The 18,987-nt window shown below is 46.7% G+C and overlaps 1 protein-coding gene across 12 annotated transcripts in view; it reads right to left on the reverse strand.

Moving 5' to 3' along the window:
• KDM4C (lysine demethylase 4C) overlaps positions 1-8,110 on the reverse strand; it is a 447,042-nt gene extending 438,932 nt beyond the window's left edge. For 8 of the 12 annotated variants that reach the window (XR_008376280.1, XR_008376284.1, XR_008376282.1 and 5 more), the window contains exon 1: positions 7,927-8,060. The gene's annotated coding sequence lies outside the window, so the exon portion shown is untranslated. Of the gene's footprint in view, positions 1-7,926 lie in introns of all 12 variants that reach the window. The other 4 variants (XM_053573112.1, XM_053573102.1, XM_053573098.1 and 1 more) reach the window with 3 other exon arrangements.
• Between the last annotated feature and the right edge of the window lie 10,877 nt (positions 8,111-18,987).

Here is an 18,987-nt window from a genome sequence, read left to right on the forward strand (position 1 = left end):
TGAGCCACAGGCACTGAGCCTATACTAAAAATCTTACATATGTTATTAAACAAAACAAAAACTGTTAGAAATTCACTAAAATGAAAATGACAATAACTGATGATTTTTCATATTCCTCTATCTCTTCTTGTTGTCTAAATAGCCTTAAAACATAGATTTAATTATTAAATCATAGCTGTGTACATTAGTGCGATCATGGGGCACCATACACTGGTTTTATAAACAGTTTGACACATTCATCACACTGGTTAACATAGCCTTCCTAGCATTTTCTTAGTTATTGTGTTAAGACATTTATATTCTACATTTACTAAGTTTCACATGTACCCTTGTAAGATGCACTGCAGGTGTAATCCCACCAATCACCCTCCCTCCACCCATCCTTACCCCTCCTTCCCCTCCCTCTCCCCCTTCCCCATATGCTTAGGTTATAATTGGGTTATAGCTTTCATGTGAAAGCCATAAATTAGTTTCATAGTAGGGCTGAATACATTCGATACTTTTTCTTCCATTCTTGAGATACATTACTAAGAAGAATATGTTCCAGGGCGGCGCCTGTGGCTCAGTCGGTAAGGCGCTGGCCCCATATACCGAGGGTGGCGGGTTCAAACCTGGCCCCGGCCAAACTGCAATCAAAAAATAGCCGGGCATTGTGGCGGGCGCCTGTAGTCCCAGCTGCTTGGGAGGCTGAGGCAAGAGAATCGCTTAAGCCCAGGAGTTGGAGGTTGCTGTGAGCTGTGTGAGGCCACGGCACTCTACAGAGGGCCATAAAGTGAGACTCTGTCTCCACAAAAAAAATAATAATAATAATAATAATAATAATAATAAAAAGAAGAATATGTTCCAACTCCATCCATGTAAACATGAAAGAGGTAAAAGTCTCCATCTTTCTTTAAGGTTGCATAATATTCCATGGTGTACATATACCACCATTTATTAATCCATTCGTGGATCGATGGGCACTTGGGCTTTTTCCATGACTTAGCAATTGTGAATTGGGCTGCAATAAACATTCTGGTACAAATATCTTTGTTATAATGTGATTTTTGGTCTTCTGGGTATATACCTAGTAGAGGAATTATAGGATTAAATGGCAGGTCTACTTTTAGATCTCTGTTCTCCAAACATCTTTCCAAAAGGAATGTATTAATTTGCATTCCCATCAGCAGTGTAGAAGTGTTCCCTTTTCTCCACATCCAGGCCAACATCTCTGGTCTTGGGATTTTGTGATATGGGCTAATCTTACTGGAGTTAGATGGTATCTCAAGGTAGTTTTGATTTGCATTTCTCTGATGATTAAAGATGATGAGCATTTTTTTCATATGTCTGTAGGCCGTGCACCTGTCTTCTTCAGAGAAATTTCTCTTCAAGTCCCTTGCCCAGCCTGTGATGGGATCACTTGTCCTTTTCTTGCTTATACATTTGAGTTCTCTGTGGATTCTGGTTATTTAACCTTTGTCAGAGACATAACCTGCAAATATCTTCTCTCATTCTGAGGGGTGTTTGCTTGCTTTACTTACTGTGTTCTTGGCTGTACAGAAGCTTTTCAGTTTGATCAGGTCCCAGTAGTGTATTTTTGAAGCTGCTTCAATTGCCCGGGGGCTCCTCCTCATAAAATACTCGCCCAGACTTATTTCTTCAAGGGTTTTCCCTGCACTCTCTTCTAGTATTTTTATAGTTTCATGTCTTTTTTTTTTTTTTTGGCCGGGGCTGGGTTTGAACCCACCACCTCCGGCATATGGGACCGGCGCCCTACTCCTTGAGCCACAGGCGCCGCCCAATATAGTTTCATGTCTTAAGTTTAAATCTTTAATCCAGTGAAAGTCTATCTTAGTTAATGGTGAAAGGTGTGGGTCCAGTTTCAGTCTTCTACAGGTTGCCAGCCAGTTCACCCAGCACCATTTGTTAAATAGGGAATCTTTTCCCCACTGAATGTTTTATTTATTTATTTATTTATTTATTTATTTTTAGAGACAGAGTCTTATTTTGTCGCCCTCGGTAGAGTGCTGTGGCGTCACAGCTCACAGCAACCTCTAGCTCTTGGGCTTAGGCGATTCTCCTGCCTCAGCCTCCCGAGCAGCTGAGACCGCAGCCGCCTACCACAACACCCAGCTATTTTTTTGTTTGTGGTTTGGCCAGGGCCAGGTTCGAACCCACCACCCTTGGTATATGGGGCAGGCGCTCTACCCACTGTGCCATAGGCGCCACCCCCCACTGAATATTTTTTGTGTGTGTGTGTGGTTTTTGGCCGGGGCTGGATTTGAACCCACCACCTCCGGCATATGGGACCAGCACCCTACTCCTTGAGCCACAGGTGCCGCCCCCACTGAATATTATTTTTTTTTTTTTTGTAGAGACAGAGTCTCACTTACTGCCCTCGGTAGAGTGCCGTGGCGTCACACGGCTCACAGCAACCTCCAGCTCCTGGGCTTAAGTGATTCTCTTGCCTCAGCCTCCCGAGCAGCTGGGACTGCAGGCGCCCGCCACAACGCCCGGCTATTTTTTTTTTTTTGCAGTTTGGCCGGGGCTGGGTTTGAACCCACCACCCTCAGCATATGGGGCCGGCGCCCTACTCACTGAGCCACAGGCGCCGCCCCCCACTGAATATTTTTAATTGGCTTGTCAAAGATCAAATAACAGTAAGTAGCTGGATTCATCTCTTGGTTCTCTATTCTGTCCAGACATCTACTTCTCTGTTTTTGTGCCAATATCATGCTGTTTTAATCACTATCAATTTATAGTATAGTCTGAGGTCTGGTAGTATAAATGCAGAAAATGCACATAAATATTAAAGAAACAAATCACCCCAATTCCATATAATATATATATATATATATATTTTTTTTTTTTTTTGCAGTTTTTCGCCAGGCAGGGTTTGAACCCACCACCTCCGGCATATGGGGCCAGTGCCCTACTCCTGTGAGCCACAGGCGCCATCCTGCTGTCAATATTTCTATGTGAACCTATCTCTATGCATTCATGACTCAGGAGGGAAGAGTGATATACAAGTAATCACATGATAGTTTGAGCCTACAAAGGAGCTTACAGAATGCTACTATGGCAAGTTGCAGGACTGAGGAAAGACTTGAAGTGACAATTGAGCAGAGCTCTCTGAAGGATGAAATAGAATTAACCAGACTGAGAAGTGCATGTCAAATAGCAGACTAGACAGAGGGAACACAAGTGTGAACAGGTAATGGTCCATACAGGAAACTGAGGAGAAAGTTGAATTTGGCAAGGAGGAGATTGGCTGAGAAAAGCCTTAGACGCAAAGCTGAGAGTCAAGACTTGTTCCCCAAAATAAGAGGCCTTGAAGGAGGGACAAGGAAAATAGCTCCTTAAAAGAATCATTCTTGGGCGGCGCCTGTGGCTCAAGGAGTAGGGTGCCGGTCCCATATGCCGGAGGTGGTGGGTTCAAACCCAGCCCTGGCCAAAAAAAAACACACAAAAAAGAATCATTCTTACCATTTGTGTGGGAAATGGATTAGGCCCAGTAGGGATTTAGAAGATTAGCACAGTGATTATGGGCCCAGCCACATACAACGAGGGTGGCGGGTTCAAACCTGACCCAGGCCAGCTAAACAACAATGACAGCTACAACAAAAATGCTGGGCCTATAGTCCCAGCTACTTAGAAGGCTGAGGCAAGAGAATCACTTAAGCCCAAGAGTTTGAGGTTACTGTGAGCTGTGATGCCATAGCACTCTGAGGGCAACATAGTGAGACTCCGACTCAAAAAAAAGATCAGTATCTTCTGTATCAGTAACTCCCAAAGGCAGAGAGGTAAGGATGTATGGATTCTTTAATGTGGGAGAAACAAAAAAGACAGCAACCCCAAACTCTTCCATTCAGGCGATCCTCCTGCCTCAGCCACCCACACAGGCACCCGCCCACTACAATGCCCAGCTCATTTTTCTATTTTTACTACAGACAGGGTCTCAATCTTGCTCAGGCTGGTCAGGAACTCCTGACCTCAAGCAATCCTTCCACCTCAGCCTTCCAGAGGCTAAGATTACAGCCATGAGCACCTAGCTGAGAAAAGGATGATCCAGAAAAGAAAAATACAAACTAGCCCTAAGACAAAGCCCCACAGAGAATTCTGGTCTCTAGAGAAGTGAACTTGGTAGTGAAGGAGGAAAATGTCAATAGGCCCCTTAAAGTATCCTCCGGGCGGTGCCTGTGGCTCAGTGGGTAGGGCACCAGCTCCATATACGGAGGGTGGTGGGTGTGAACCCAACCCCGGCCAAACTGCAAAAAAAAAAAAAAAAAATAGCCAAGCATTGTGGCAGGCGCCTGTAGTCCCAGCTTCTCAGGAGGCTGAGGCAAGAGAATCACCTAAGCCCAGGAGTTGGAGGTTGCTGTGAGCTGTGACATCACAGCACTCTACCGAGGGCGATAAAAAAAAAAAAGACTCTGTCTCTTAAAAAAAAAAAAAAAAAGAGAGAGTATCCTCCAAGACTATCTCTTCTTGCTCATACATTCATTCAAAAGATGTCTGAGCCCAGTGCATTAATATATGCCAGTAGTCCCAGCTACTCAGGCTGAGGCAGAGCACTGCTTAACACAGCAAGACCACAACTCAAAAAATAAAAAAGTTTGGCCCGGCACCTGTGGCTCAAGCGGCTAAGGTGCCAGCTACATACACCAGAGCTGGTAGGTTCGAATCCAGCCCGGGCCCGCCAAACAACGATGCCGGCTGCTACCAAAAAATAGCCAGGCGTTACAGCGGGTGCCTATAGTCCTAGCTACTCGGGAGGCGGAGGCAGGAGAATCACTTGAGCCCAGGACTTGGAGGTTGCTGTGAGCTGTGATGCCACAGCACTCTGCTCTGTCTCAAAAAAGAAAATAAAAAAATAAAGAAGTTTAACCAAACAATTCCACCCAAGAGCAGAGAAAACATGTCCACACAAAAACTAGTTCTAATTCACACGTTCACAGAAGCATTACTCACAATAGCCAAAAGTGGAAAACAACCTAAATGACCATCTACTGAGGAATGAATAAAGAAAATGTGATGCTGGGCGGCATATGTGGCTCAGTGAGTAGGGCAGAGGCCCCATATACCAAGGGTGGCGGGTTCAAACTCAGCCCCAGCCAAACAGCAACAAAAAAATAGTTGGACATTGTGGCAGGCACCTGTAGTCCCAGCTGCTGGGGGGTGGGGGAGCGCTGAGGCAAAAGAATCGCCTAAAGCCCAAAAACTGGAGGTTGCTGTGAGCTGTGACACCAGGACACTATACTGAGAGCAACAAAATGAGACTCTGTCTCTAAAAAAAAAAAAAAAAGAAAATGCTATGCCATATATCCAGAATGGAATATTATTTAGCCAGAAAAAAATGAAGCATTGATACAAGCTACAAGGCAGATGAACCTTTAAAACATTATGCCAAGTCAAGTAAGCCAGGCACAGTGACTCACGCCTGTAATCCCAGCACTCCGGGAGGCTGAGGTAGGTGGATTGCCCTGGGCTCTCAGGCTGGAGACCAGCCTGAGCATGGAGCAAGACCCCATCTCTAAAAATAGCTGGGCGTTGTGGTGAGCGCCTGTAGTCCCAGCTACTTCGGAGGCTGAAGCAAGAGAACTGCTTGAGCCCAAGAGTTTGAGGTTGCTGTGAGCTATGACGCCACAGTACTCTACAAAAGGTGACAAAGTGAGACTCAAAAAAAAAAAAAATTACACTGAGTAAAAGAAAAAAAAATGGGTGTGTACGGCCAGCTACTCTGAAGACTGAGACAGGAGAATTCTTTCAGCCCAGGAATTGAGGCTGCAGTGAGCTATGATGTTGCCACTGCACTCCAGAGTGGGCAACAGAGCAAAACCCTGCCTGAAAAAAAAAAAAAAAAAAAAGGCAATTACTAAAAGTGAAAAAAAGAAAAGTTTCAGGGGTACATAACCTAGTTCTGGGTGATTCATTGAAGGTGTTCAAAAGACAACACACATGAAAAACACACACACACACACAATTTACCAGATTTTCATCCATAAATTGAAATTTAAATCCAAGAAATCTTCAATTTTTCACATTAATTATTTGTTCAGCTTTTGAAAATCTTCATTCTCATAGAATGGTTAGTGAACTTTTTTGGGGGGTGGTTGTTTTGTTTTTTGCAGTTTTGGCCAGGGTGGGGCTTGAACCCACCACTCCCCCACCCTCCCACCCCCCTCTGCTATATGGCGCCCACGCCCTACTCCTTGAGCCATAGGCTCCGCTTCCAGTGAACATTTTTTTAAAAGCGTTTATGCCCTTGTAATTTTTTTTTTTTTTTTTTTTTGGACACAGAGTCTCACTCTGTCCCTGTGGTTGTGTCATAGCTCACAGCAACCTCATAGTCTTGGGCTGAAGCGATCCTCTTGCCTCAGCCTCCCTCCCACCAGCTAGGACTACAGGCGCCTGCCACAACACCTGGATAGTTTTTCCATTTTTAGTAGAGACAAAGTCTCACTCTTGCTCAAGCAGGTCTGGAACTCCTGAGCCCAAGCAACCCAAGAGCCTGGGCCTCCCAGAGTGCTAGGACTACAGGCATGAGCCACCAAGCCCAGCCAGTGCTTGCAATATTTAAAAAGTCTGTTAATAAAATGAAACAAATCTCTGATTTAAATTTTATTGTATTTCGAAGCTGTGGTTGCTGTAAAGATTATGTACAAACTTTTCATACCATTGGAACAAAAACTAAGATAAAAAGGCTTAAAAAAACCCAAAACCATATAAAGCATGTGGGGTTGTAATACAAGAAAACTTGATTGATGATCGCAAAGGACAGAGTAAAAATAGACCTTTAAAAATTAAGACCACTAACTTTCAACCACAACACTTCAGAATTAATATATTAGTAACTGTTGCTATAGAAACAGTAAAGCGAAGTTGCCCGGAATTAAAAATACTACAAACTGAAATTGGTGAAATAGGGCAAAGTTTGGTGTGAATCTAAGTGGACGGTGACTACCAGAAACTTTCACCAGGATAAGGGTGAACTGACTGTAATTCTAAAGTACATAAACTTCCAAAACAGTGCTTCAGAAATCACTTACTTTTTTCAACTACAAAAGAAGTTAGCCCCATCTTTCACAGACGGTGGAATCTAACAAAACCCTCCCAGGTATTGCCCACAACCAAAGCCAGACAGCTTAGGCTTGCACCGCACCGCGAAGGGGTAAGTCTGGCGTCCACGCAGAAAGCATCTGAATTGAGCCGTTGGTTTCACTGGCTGAGTAACCAGCTCCAGTCCCGAGCCCTGGCCTCTATGGCTTCCTCCTCCGCATCCCCACCACACGCCTCATTCTGTGCCTGGCGGTCCACGCGTCCTAAGCCAACTTGCATTTATTAAGCACTCACTGTCTACACCATATCGTGACTCCTCCAGGCATTGCAGGAAGAAATGAGGGGAAAGAAACACCAAAGGATAGCCGCGATTGCTGAAGACAAACCCAAATGAGGTACTGTCCGCCTGCGTCGGCCGGTCTGGGGAGAAAGTCTCCCTCTCACCCTGCAGGTCGTGATAATCCCAGAGAAGGGAGGGCCCCAAGGGGTGCACCAGGCCCGGCCTTCCTGGAGTCCGCAGCGGACTCCACTGGAAGCGAAAAGGAAAGGAGTCCAAACGACCCGCGCGCTCCTCTGTCCCAAGGAGCGCGACCCCGACTCCGGCTCCCGGGAGAATGGGAAGCACGGGGACCGAACCCACGAACCTACGTAAGGGCTGGAGCAGGCTGTGACCGGCTCCCCTCCTCCCTCCCCAGAGACCATAGCTGGCCGCTCCCTCCCCAACATGACAGTCGCCGCCGTCGCGGACTGAGCGTCTCTGCCCCAAAGCCTCCGCTCTCCCGGACGCCCGCGCCCCACGCTGCGCTGAGCGGAGGGGACAGTGCTGGGAAGACCGCCCGGGCCCCTCCCCCGCTACCCCCATTCCCCGGAGTCCAAAAAAGCGGTTACCTGCCGCGCAGGTGGGGGCGAAGACACGATCCAGAGGAGGAGGATGGAAAGGAAGACAGTGGCCTCTGGCCCAGGGAGATTTGGGAAATTCGGCAGACTTGTTCCGCACTAGATGACAGCTGTTCGCTGCGCACGCGCACAGGGCTCCAGAAGCCGATCGCTCCGCGGCTCCTCACCCGTCGAGGGTGGGAGGCTGCAGCTAAGGCGCGCGCACCGGGAGGGCCGGCTTTCTCCGCTCGAGGGCGCGCGTGCCGTCACGTGACCGCTAGGGCCCGGCGATTGGTGAGTCACGTGAACTTCTAAACCGCTTAAAGGTGCCTGGGACCTTCTTGCTTTGGGCCTCAATCTTGCGCTGTGCTTAATTTAGGCTTGTTGGGCTTTTTGTTCTCTGGAGGTGGGCATGTTCCTTTTTCCCCAGAGCGGGTACATTGGTGAGCAGGAGGGAACAGGTGCGCAGAACCTTGCCCGGAAGCGCCTACTGGGTTCCCGCAGGGTTGGACCTGATGTAGCCCACGCGCCACACGTCCTCCTGTGCTCCGACGCGGGCCTATGGTGGCCTCCAACGCGCGGACGTCAGAGTGGCGTTGCTATGGGTGGGGCCTCCGAATGCCCTGAAAAGCCTGGCGAGGAAGTAGGGGATTGCTGCTGGCCTGCGATGACAGCGTTTTGTACCCGCTTTCCCTCTGCCCTGCGGCCGGAGCGCCTTCTTCCCACCACGAAAATACCGAGTGGGCGCGGAGTGTCCCCATATCCCAATCCTTTAACAAAACTCTAGAGCAGTAGGCCGTATCGTTAGCCTCTAGAAGTGAAACCGAACAGTTGGTGATTCTCTAGTCACCAACGAAGGGCGCTTCCCGCCCCGCACAGGTGTGCGCCTAAGATGGAAAGGCATAAGGGTAGCCCTGGCTGGAGTTCCTCGGGAAAAGGAAATGAGAGTGACCTGAATTGGGAGTAAATAGAAGCGCAGGTGCCTCTGGGGCCCTGAAATCTTGGAGAAGTTAAACTTGCTACAACTTGCTTTTGCTCTGTAACTCCGCCTCTCAAGGTCACAAGGATCAACACAGACCTGTAAGACCTTGTGCTGCCAAACACAGATGGCTGAGCATCGGATGTTTTGCGGAACTGAACGATTTTTTTGAACTTCCTGCAGAGTTCCCAGCTGGGTCCCTTGTGGCATTTCCCCTAAAGTCTTCTCAGCTAAGATGGGCGGGAGATCTTTATGCCAATGAGCAAACCTGGGCTGCCTAATATGCTCAGTTTTCTGTTATACAGATTTCGCTTTTTAAAAATACCTTAACACGGGCGGCGCTTGTGGCTCAGTCGGTAAGGCGCCGGCCCCATATACCGAGGGTGGCGGGTTCAAACCCGGCCCCGGCCAAACTGCAACAACCAAAAAATAGCCGGGCGTTGTGGCGGGCGCCTGTAGTCCCAGCTACTCGGGAGGCTGAAGCAAGAGAATCGCTTAAGCCCAGGAGTTGGAGGTTGCTGTGAGCTGTGTGAGGCCACGGCACTCTACCGGGGGCCATAAAGTGAGGTTGCTGTGAGCTGTGTGAGGCCACGGCACTCTACCGGGGGCCATAAAGTGAGACTCTGTCTCTACAAAAAAATAACACAGCTCGGCGCCCATAGCACAGAGGGTGACATAGTGGGACTCAAAAAAAAATTATCTTAACACCACTTACCACAACCTTGTACCCTTTTCTTACTGGGATGGGTATTGTGAGGACAGATGGAATTTCCTTAATTAGGCGAAGGCTAAGGGGATTATTGGGCTACGGCTTATGAACCTGCCTAACATGTATACTCAATTGGGAATTATCCAAATGTGTGTACCTATTGTGAGAATCCCCCTACTCCTTAGAAGTCAATTGATGTGCTAAAACAATATATAGCTTATTTTTTTAGGGCTGTGAGCTCCACAGGAGCTTCACATGCATTAAGTGAATGCTTAAAATATATGAATAAGAATTATTAATATGTTACAAATGTGAAAACCAAGGCAAAGAGATTAAGAAATATGCCTACAGGCTAGTTTTAGGATGGCTCACACCTGTAATCCTACCACTCTGGGAGACAGAGGCAGGAAGATCCCTTGAGGGCAGGAGTTCAAGACCAACCTGAGCAAGAGTGAGCCCAGTCTCTACTAAAAATAGAAAAATTAGTTGGCACTGTGTGGCAGGTCTGTTGTCCCAGCTACTCAGAAGGGTGAGGCAGGACTATCAGATCCACTGAGCCCAGGAGTTTGAAGTTGCTGTACATCAGGTTAAGGCTGGGCCCCGTTAGCCTGGGGCAAAAGAGTGAGACTCTTTCAAAAAAAAAGAAAAATGAAATATGCCTGCAAATAAGTAAGAGTCTTTTGGAAGCTATATGCTATATATATTTTTTTTTGGCCAGGGGTGGGTTTGAACCCACCACCTTGGGCATATGGGGCCAGTGCCCTACTCCTTTGAGCCACAGGTGCTGCCTGGAAGCTAATAGACTAGAACCTGGTGTACCAGAGTAAGACTGGAAACGTGAGCTTTATGCCCTTCACAATTTGCAGGTGCATAATGTTGCGCAAATATCATTTATTTACATAGCAAATTAGATTCTCGGAGGGGGGGTTGTTTGTTTGTTTGTTTGTAGAGACAGAGTCGCACTTTATTGCCCTCGGTAGAGTGCTGTGGCGTCACAGCTCACAACCTCTGGCTCTTGGGCTTAGGCAATTCTCTTGCCTCAGCCTCCCGAGTACCTCCCGACTACAGGTGCCCGCAACAGTGCCCGGCTATTTTTGTTGTTGTTGCAGTTTCGCCAGGGGGGGTTCGAACCTGCCAGCCTGGGTATATGGGGCCGGTGCGCCACTCCCTAAGCCACGGACAACGCCCAATTCTCAGTTTTTTTAACCTGATGCGCTGGGCTAACATACCAACCGAGCTGATTTCAATGAGCATTTTTTAACATCAAGGAAGATAATGTAAAATAACAAAACACTTAAAGCCATAAGCACGGTGTGAATCCTTTTTTTCTTTTCTTTATCACTCTCGGGCGTCACACAGCTCACAGCAACAGCAACCTCCAACTCCTGGGGCTTAGGTGATTCTCCTGCCTTAGCCTCCCGAGCACCGGGAACTACAGACGCCCGCCATAACGCCCAGCCATTTTTCCGTTGCAGTTTGGCCGGGGCCGGATTTGAACCCGCCATCCTCGGTATATGGGGCTGGCACCCTTACCCACTGAGCCACAGGCGCCGACTTACACTGTGTGAATCTTAAGTGCTTCGTAGTCTTGGAAATAGAAATGAATCTACTAGAAAATCATCTGGGTTTATGCACAGAGGACAGTGCTGTGTCTCTAATGTATCAAAATATCTCCATATAGGGGCGCCGGCCCCATATACCAAGGGTGGCGGGTTTAAACCCGGCCCCGGCCAAACTGCAACAAAAAATAGCCGGGCAGCTAGGTGCCTGTGGCTCAAGCGGCTAAGGCGCCAGCCACAAACACCTGAGCTGGAGGGTGCGAATCCAGCTGGGGCCGCCAAACAACAACCACAGCTGCAGGCAGAAAATAGCCAGGCCTTGTGGCGGGCGCCTGTAGTCCCAGCTACATGGGGCCACAAAGTGAGACTCTGTCTCTAAAATAAATAAATAAATAAATAAATGTCATATCCAGGATAGAGGCTGGATTCTAAAAAAAAAAAACCCTCCATATTATGAATTACAGTGAAAATTAACATTAGCCATAGACTATATTAATTTATTAGATCCGATGAAGAACCCCAATTGCAATAAGGTAAAGATTCCTCTTGAAGTTTGTATGTAATATGAACTACTGTACAGACCATCTCAGAGACAATTCTTGTAAATTTCTTTTTTTCGTAGAGACAGTCTCACTGCCCTCAGTAGAGTGCCATGACGTCACACGGCTCACAGCAACCTCCAGCTTTTGGGCTTACGCCATTCTCTTGTCTCAGCCTCTTGAGCAGCTGGGACTACAGGCGCCTGCCACAACGCTCAGCTATTTTTTGGTTGCAGTTTGGCCGAGGCCTGAGTTTGAACCCGCTACCCTCGGTATATGGGATCGGCGCCCTACTCACTGAGCCACAGGCACCACCCTTCTTTTTTGTTGTTTTTTGAGACAGAGTCTCACATGTTGCCCTCAATAGAGTGCCATGGAGTCATTGTTGTTTAGCTGGCCCAGGCCCTGCTCCAACCCGCCAACCTCGGTGCTTGTGGCTGGTACTGTAACCAGCGCCATAACCACTGTGATATGGGCACCAAGCCAATTCTTGTAAATTTCTTAAACAGTATATAATGCAGGAAATACAGTCTACTCATGAGATACTGAAGTCCATTACACTTTTGCAAATATAAAAAATGAATGACAGTAATACTCATTAGTGTTTTTATTTTTATCATATCTATGTTATTTATATAGAAATAAACCAATAACTAGATGTTCAGAAGATATTAAAAGATCACAAGTGGTTGGGCGGCACCTGTGGCTCAGTGAGTAGGGCGCCGGCCCCATATGCCGAGGGTGGCGGGTTCAAGCCCAGCCCCGGCCAAACTGCAACAAAAAATAGCTGGGCGTTGTGGCGGGCGCCTGTAGTCCCAGCTGCTCGGGAGGCTGAGGCAAGAGAATCACTTAAGCCCAGGAGTTAGAGGTTGCTGCGAGCCGTGTGACGCCACGGCACTCTACCCAAGGGTGGTACAGTGAGACTCTGTCTCTACAAAAAAAAAAAAAAAAAAGATCACAAGTGGACATTAGGAGTACCTACTGAAATGTAAAACCTTGGCTCTCTACATTCCATGGTTCCTCATCCATCCCCTTCCATGGATTTTCTGTACTGCAAGCCAAAATTGGATCATAATGTCACCTAATTGAAACACTTCATTTGAATTCCCAGTTATTATCAACTCTGTTCAGGCTTTCCCATCAAAGGAGTCACAAAAGCCAGCAAGAGTAGGGTGGCCTGGCTTGGCACCTGCAATACAGTGGTTACAGTGAGCTGGCCAGTTCGAACCCAGCCCAGGCGGGCCAAACAACAATGACAACTACAACCAAAAAATAGCTGGGTGTTGTAGTGGGTGACTGTACTCTGAGCTACTTGGGAGGCCGAGGCAAGAGAATTGCTTAAGCCCAAGAGTTTGAAGCTGTTGTGAGCTGTAACGCCACGGAACTCTACCGAGGGTGACATAGTGAGACTCTGTGGCTCAAGGAGTAGGGCGCCGGTCCCATATGCCAGAGGTGGCAGGTTCAAACCTAGCCCCGGCCAAAAACCAAAAAGAAAAAAAAAAAAAAAGAAAAACAGCAAATAAACAAATTGTAGGGTGGCAAAACGTGTGGCCATTGACTTTGCGGAGACTCAGCCTCCTATGTAATCCAAAAAAATCAATCAGTTTGGATACCAATGTATCTATGTTTGTTTTAGTATAATACCTAAATTACCTATGGTTAAATTATTCAATTTTCCCACTGAAATATTTGAATAAAATTGAAGATTTTTTTCTTTTATTTTTTTCTTCGGACACAGCTTGGGAAACTCATACAAAAACAGAAATAAAATTAAGGCTTTAAAAACGTTTAAATCATGTTGCCCAGAGCGATTGTCCTAATTTTGTATGCCTGTGCGTTTGGGAAATAGACTGCCAGAGGAACAGGTGAAGCATAGGTTTGTTTAACTTAATAAATAGAAGAATAGGCTTGGTGCCTGTGGCTCAAGCAGCTAAGGTGCCAACCACATACACCTCAGCTGGCGGGTTCAAATCCAGCCCGGGCCCACCAAACAACAATGATGGCTGCAACCAAAAAAAAAATAATAATAACCGGGCATTGTGGCGGATGCCTATAGTCCCAGCTACTTGGGAGGCGGAGCCAGGAGAATCGCTTGAGCCCAGGAGTTGGAGGTTGCTGTGAGCTATGATGTTACAGCACTCTACCCAAGGCAACAGCTTGAGCCTCTGTCTCAAAAAAATAAATAAATAAATAAATAAAAAGAAAAATAAAACTTTTGAAACTTCCTTTTGTTTGTTTTGTGGGGATGGGGTGTTTGTTTATTTTGTTCTTTGAGACGGAATCTTATTCTATGCCGTGGGTAGAGTACCTTGGCATCATAGCTCACAGCAACCTCAAACTCTTGGGCTCAAGTGATCCTCTTCTCTTAGCCTACAAGTAGCTGGGACTACAGGTGTCCACCACAACACCCAGCTAGTTTTTCTATTTTTAGAACAGATGGGTCTCACTCTTGCTCACACTCCTGAGCTCAAGCAATCCAGTGCCTCGGCCTACTGGGGTGAGCCACAGCACTCAGACCATAGTTATCGAGGCTCTAGAAGGCAGCCTGTCTCTCCACCCCCACATCCCCTAGTGGAGACAGAGTGTTATCTGGATGAAGCCTTTTTTTTTTTTTTTTAACATGGTCACACTTGGAGAGGATTTCATGTTCTTGAGTCACTTAGCTACAAGGTCCATCTCCGCAATTCAGTGAACTTGACTAGCTGCAGATTCCATATAGAAAGCAGAAAATTCATGGCTCCGCACCTGTAGCTCAAGCAGCTAAGGCACCAGCCACATACACCAGAGCTGGAGGATTCAAATCCAGCCCCGGCCTACCAAACAAAAGTTGAAATTCATACAACCAAATTCATGCAAATTCATACAACCAAACAATAGCCAGGTGTTGTGGCATTGTGGCTGCAATCCCAGCTACTTGGGAGGCTGAAGCAAGAGAATGGCTTGAGCCCAGGAGTTGAGGATGCTGTGAGTTGTGATGCCATAACACTCTACCCAGGGTGACAGTTTGAGGCTCTGTCTCAAAAAAAAGAAAGAAAGAAACAAAGAAAGCAGAAAATAACATCTTATTCTTTGTTACAGCTTTCTGTTATTTAACAACAGAAACATGAGATAAACCTGAGAGGGCTGAGCACTGGTAGCTCAGTGGTTAGGGTGCTGGCCACATGCTCCAGGGCTGGTGAGTTTGAACCCAGCCCAGGCCTGCTAAACAAAAAAATAGCCAGGTGTTGTGGCAGGTGCCTGTAGTTCCAGCTACTTGGGAGGCTGAGGCAAGAGAATTGCTTAAGCCCAAGAGTCTGAGGTTGCCGTGAGCTGTGACATTACAGCACTGTACCAAGGGTGACAAAGTGAGACAGAGAGACTCTGTCTCAAAAAAAAAAAAAGATAACCCTGAGACTAAACCCTTGCTAACCCTTGTTGCTCTTTAAGTCAGTAAACAATATTCACTGAGCAGCTAACCCCTCCCCTGAACTGTGCAAGATGCTGGTGATAGTTGTGTACAAGGTAGATGTGATACTGCTCGCACAAAATGCCTCGATGATGCCGTTGAAAAGGGTGAAGCCCTCCCCCTACCGCTGACAAAACCATTTCTGATGACCTAATTTTATTAACCATACTTAAGACAAGAGGATTAATTAATTATCCAGCAGCTGTGTTGTTTAGTCTGCTTGGTCCATTGTTATTTTCATATTAGATAATCCTTTCTCAGCATTTTTTTCTTCAAGAATGTTTCTTTGTGTTTTTTGTTTGTTTGTTTGAGACAGAGTGTCACAATGTCGCCCTCAATAGAGTGCCGTAGCATCATAGCTCACAGCAACCTCAAACTCCTGGACTTAAGCAATTCTCTCAGCCTCCCAGTAGCTGGGACTACAGGCGCCCGCTACAACGCCTGGCTATTTTTTGGTTGCAATTGGCCCCAGCTGGATTCGAACCCTCCAGCCTCAGAGTATGTGGCTGGCACCGTCACCACTGTGCTATAGGCGCCCAGCAGATGTGTATCTTTCTTTTCTTTTGATTTGTTTTGTTTGAGACAGAGTCTCACTCTGTTGCTCTGGGTAGAGTGCCCTGGCATCAAAGCTCATAGCTACCTCCAACTCTTGGGCTCAAGCAATTCTCTTGCCTCAGCCTCCCGAGTAACTACAACTTCAGGTGTCTACCACAACGCTGGCTATTTTTTAGAGAAGAGGTCTCTCTCTAGCGCAGGCTAGTCTCAAATCTGTGAGCTCAGGCAATCTACCTGTCTCGACCTCCCAGAATGCTAGGATTATAGTCGTGAGCCACCGTGCCTGGCCCCTCAAGAATGTTTCTTGAAAGCCACATCTATGCTTGCTGCTATTTTAGCTTCATTTGGGGTAGCAAGGAATTTTTTCTTTTTTCAGATTGATAGGAGGGTACTGATGATTAGGTTACAAGCTTTGTGTTTGTTAGGTAAGGTTGTAGGGGGTTGTAGTACAGGGATTGTAGTTGTGTCCCACCCCAGGAGGTGGGCCATATACCCTTGCATTGGGCCCATTAGGTAGGAGCACAACAACCTCCCCCTTCCTCTCCACTACCTCCTCTTCCATTCCTCCATCCCCCTCCTCCCAACTTGAATTGAGTTTTTCTCTTCTGTGGTCTGGTCATATACAAGTTCATCCACTGGCTTCATATTCATTTTTCTTTTTGTATTCATTTTTCTTTTTGAGACCTAGACCTAGCATTTAACCTATGGAAAAATATCACAAAAACTCGAAGTTAGGGACAGTCTATAAAACCACTGCTCTGGATTCTGCAAAAGAGCTAATGTTATGTTAATGCAGTTTTTTTAGTCAAAAAAAAAAACAAAAAAAACCTGGCTCGGTACCTGTGGCTCAAGCGACTAAGGTACCAGCCACATACACCTGAGCTGGCGGGTTCGAATTCAGCCCAGGCCCACCAAAAAACAATGATGGCCGCAACCAAAAAATAGCCAGGCATTGTGGCAGGTGCCTGTAATCCCAGCTACTTGGGAGGCGGAGACAAGAGAATCGCTTGAGCCCAAGAGTTGGAGGTTGCTGTGAGCTGTGATGTCACAGCACTCTACCCAGGGTGACAGCTTGAGGCTCTGTCTCAAAAAAAAAAAAAAAAACCCTGGGAGACCTGGAAAAGTGTCTCAAAACAAAGGCAGATTAAGAGTTACGACCATTATATGACAACTAAATACAATATGTGATCTTGGATGATAAAGTTGAAATGCTACAAAGGACATTATTAGGACATTTAAAGAAACTGGAATATAGGGCAGTGCCTGTGGCTCAGTGAGTAGGGCACTGGCCACATACACCGAAGATGGCATGTTCAAGCCCATCCCCAGTCTGCTAAACAACAATGACAACTGCAACCAGAAATAACCAGGCATCATGACGGGCACCTGTAGTCCCAGCTACTTGGGAGACTGAGGTAAGAGAATTGCTTAAGCCCAAGAGTTTGAGATTGCTGTGAGCTGTGATGCGACAGCACTCTACCAAAGGTGACATAGTGAGACTCTGTCTCAAAAAAAAAGAAAAGAAAAGAACAGTTTTGGAGAAGCTACTCTCACTAGAATCACCAGCCTTCTGGCGAAGTTTGGTGAACCTATCCCTGTCTCTGCATAATAGCTAACAGTGACAGGCAGCCAGACCTTCTTTGTCTGGTAACATTTCCGGTGGCCATGAAGGGACCCCTAGACTGCTCCAGTAAGTGCTGCCAGGGAAGCCTAGCAGTTACCTGGAGAGGCAGGCCTGGGGTGCAGTGCTCAAATTCTCCTAGAAGCACTACCAGGAAATTTCTCCTGGGAGTCTTTGGGCTCTACTCTCACCTGCCATCATCATCACTCACTAAAATCCACCCACTTTATTCTGGTTGTGTGCAGAGAACTTTACTTCTCATCAGTTCTAGTTTTGTTTTGAAAAATCTAGTGTTTCCATATTTGGTCTGTATTATGGGAGCTCAGGCCTCAATCTCAAATGATAGTCCATTGGAGTGTTTTCCATCTGATTGGTCTCAGGATGGGTACCCACCTATAACTAAAAAGCAAAGAAATTTTACTGTAACATGGCCTAACATGTGTATCATCTTGACTCTGGAGAAAAGACCTTCCCCACCTCCAGAATCTCACTTTGTCACCCTTGGTAGAGTGCCATGGCATCATAGCTCACAGCCATTGCCCAGGGTAGAGTGCTATAGTCGACCAAGCTCACAGTAATCTCAAATTCCTGGTCTCAAGGGATACTCCTGCCTCAGCCTCCCAAGTAGTGGGAGGCACCTGCCAAAATGTCTGGCTGATGGGCTGGTTTTTCTGTTTTTAGTACAGATGAGGTCTCGCTCTTACTCAGGCTGATCTGGACTCCGGAACTTAAGTGATCCTCCTGCGTGGTCCTCCCAGAGTGCTGGATTACAGGCATGAACCCACCTTTCAGAGTGGTGTTACAGTGCTTTTAGAGTTTTTTTTTTTTTTGACTGGGGACGGGTATGAACCCACCACCTCCAGTATATGAAGCTGGAACCCTACTCCTTTGAGCCACAGGCGCCGCTCTGCTTTTAGAATTTGTCTTGCACGTTTTCTAGTTTTCATAGGAAAACCTTCCATGCAAAAAAATAAATAAACAGGGTGGCGCCTGTGGCTCAAGGAGTAGGGTGCCGGTCCCATATGCCGGAGGTGGCGGGTTCAAACCCAGCCCCGGCCAAAAACCACAAAAAAAAAAAAAATAAATAAACAAAAAGGAAAAAAGAAAGGTCACACAAATATTTATCAGAAATGAAAGAAGGAGGATCATAGTGGAACTTTATTTTTTTTTTTCCCCTGTTTTTGGCCAGGGCTGGGTTTGAACCCACTACCTCCAGCATATGGGGCTGGCGCCCTACCCCTTTGAGCCACAGGCACCACCCTATTTATTTGTTATTTTTCTTTTGAGACAGTCTCACTTTGTCACCCTGGTAGAGAGCCCTTGATGTCATAGCTCACAGCAACCTCAAACTCTTGGACTTAAGAGATTCTCTTGCCTCAGCCTCCCAAGTAGCTAGGGCTACAGGTGCCCGCCACAATGCCCAGCTAATTCTTAGAGATGGGGTCTCAGCAATTCACCCACCTTGGCCTCCCAGAATGCTAGGATTACAGGCATGAGACATCAAACACCCAGAACCCATAGTGGAACTTTAGGCACTTTCCAGGATTTCAGAAAGTGAAATCATAAGGATAAACAAAATTAGGTTGTATAGAGCGAAGAAAGAGCATGAGCTTGGCAGTTAACAAACAGAGGTACAAACTCTGGCTCTTGTATTAACCAGAGGTAA

Source organism: Nycticebus coucang, chromosome 2 (assembly GCF_027406575.1).
Source record: "Nycticebus coucang isolate mNycCou1 chromosome 2, mNycCou1.pri, whole genome shotgun sequence".
Lineage (NCBI taxonomy): Eukaryota > Metazoa > Chordata > Mammalia > Primates > Lorisidae > Nycticebus > Nycticebus coucang.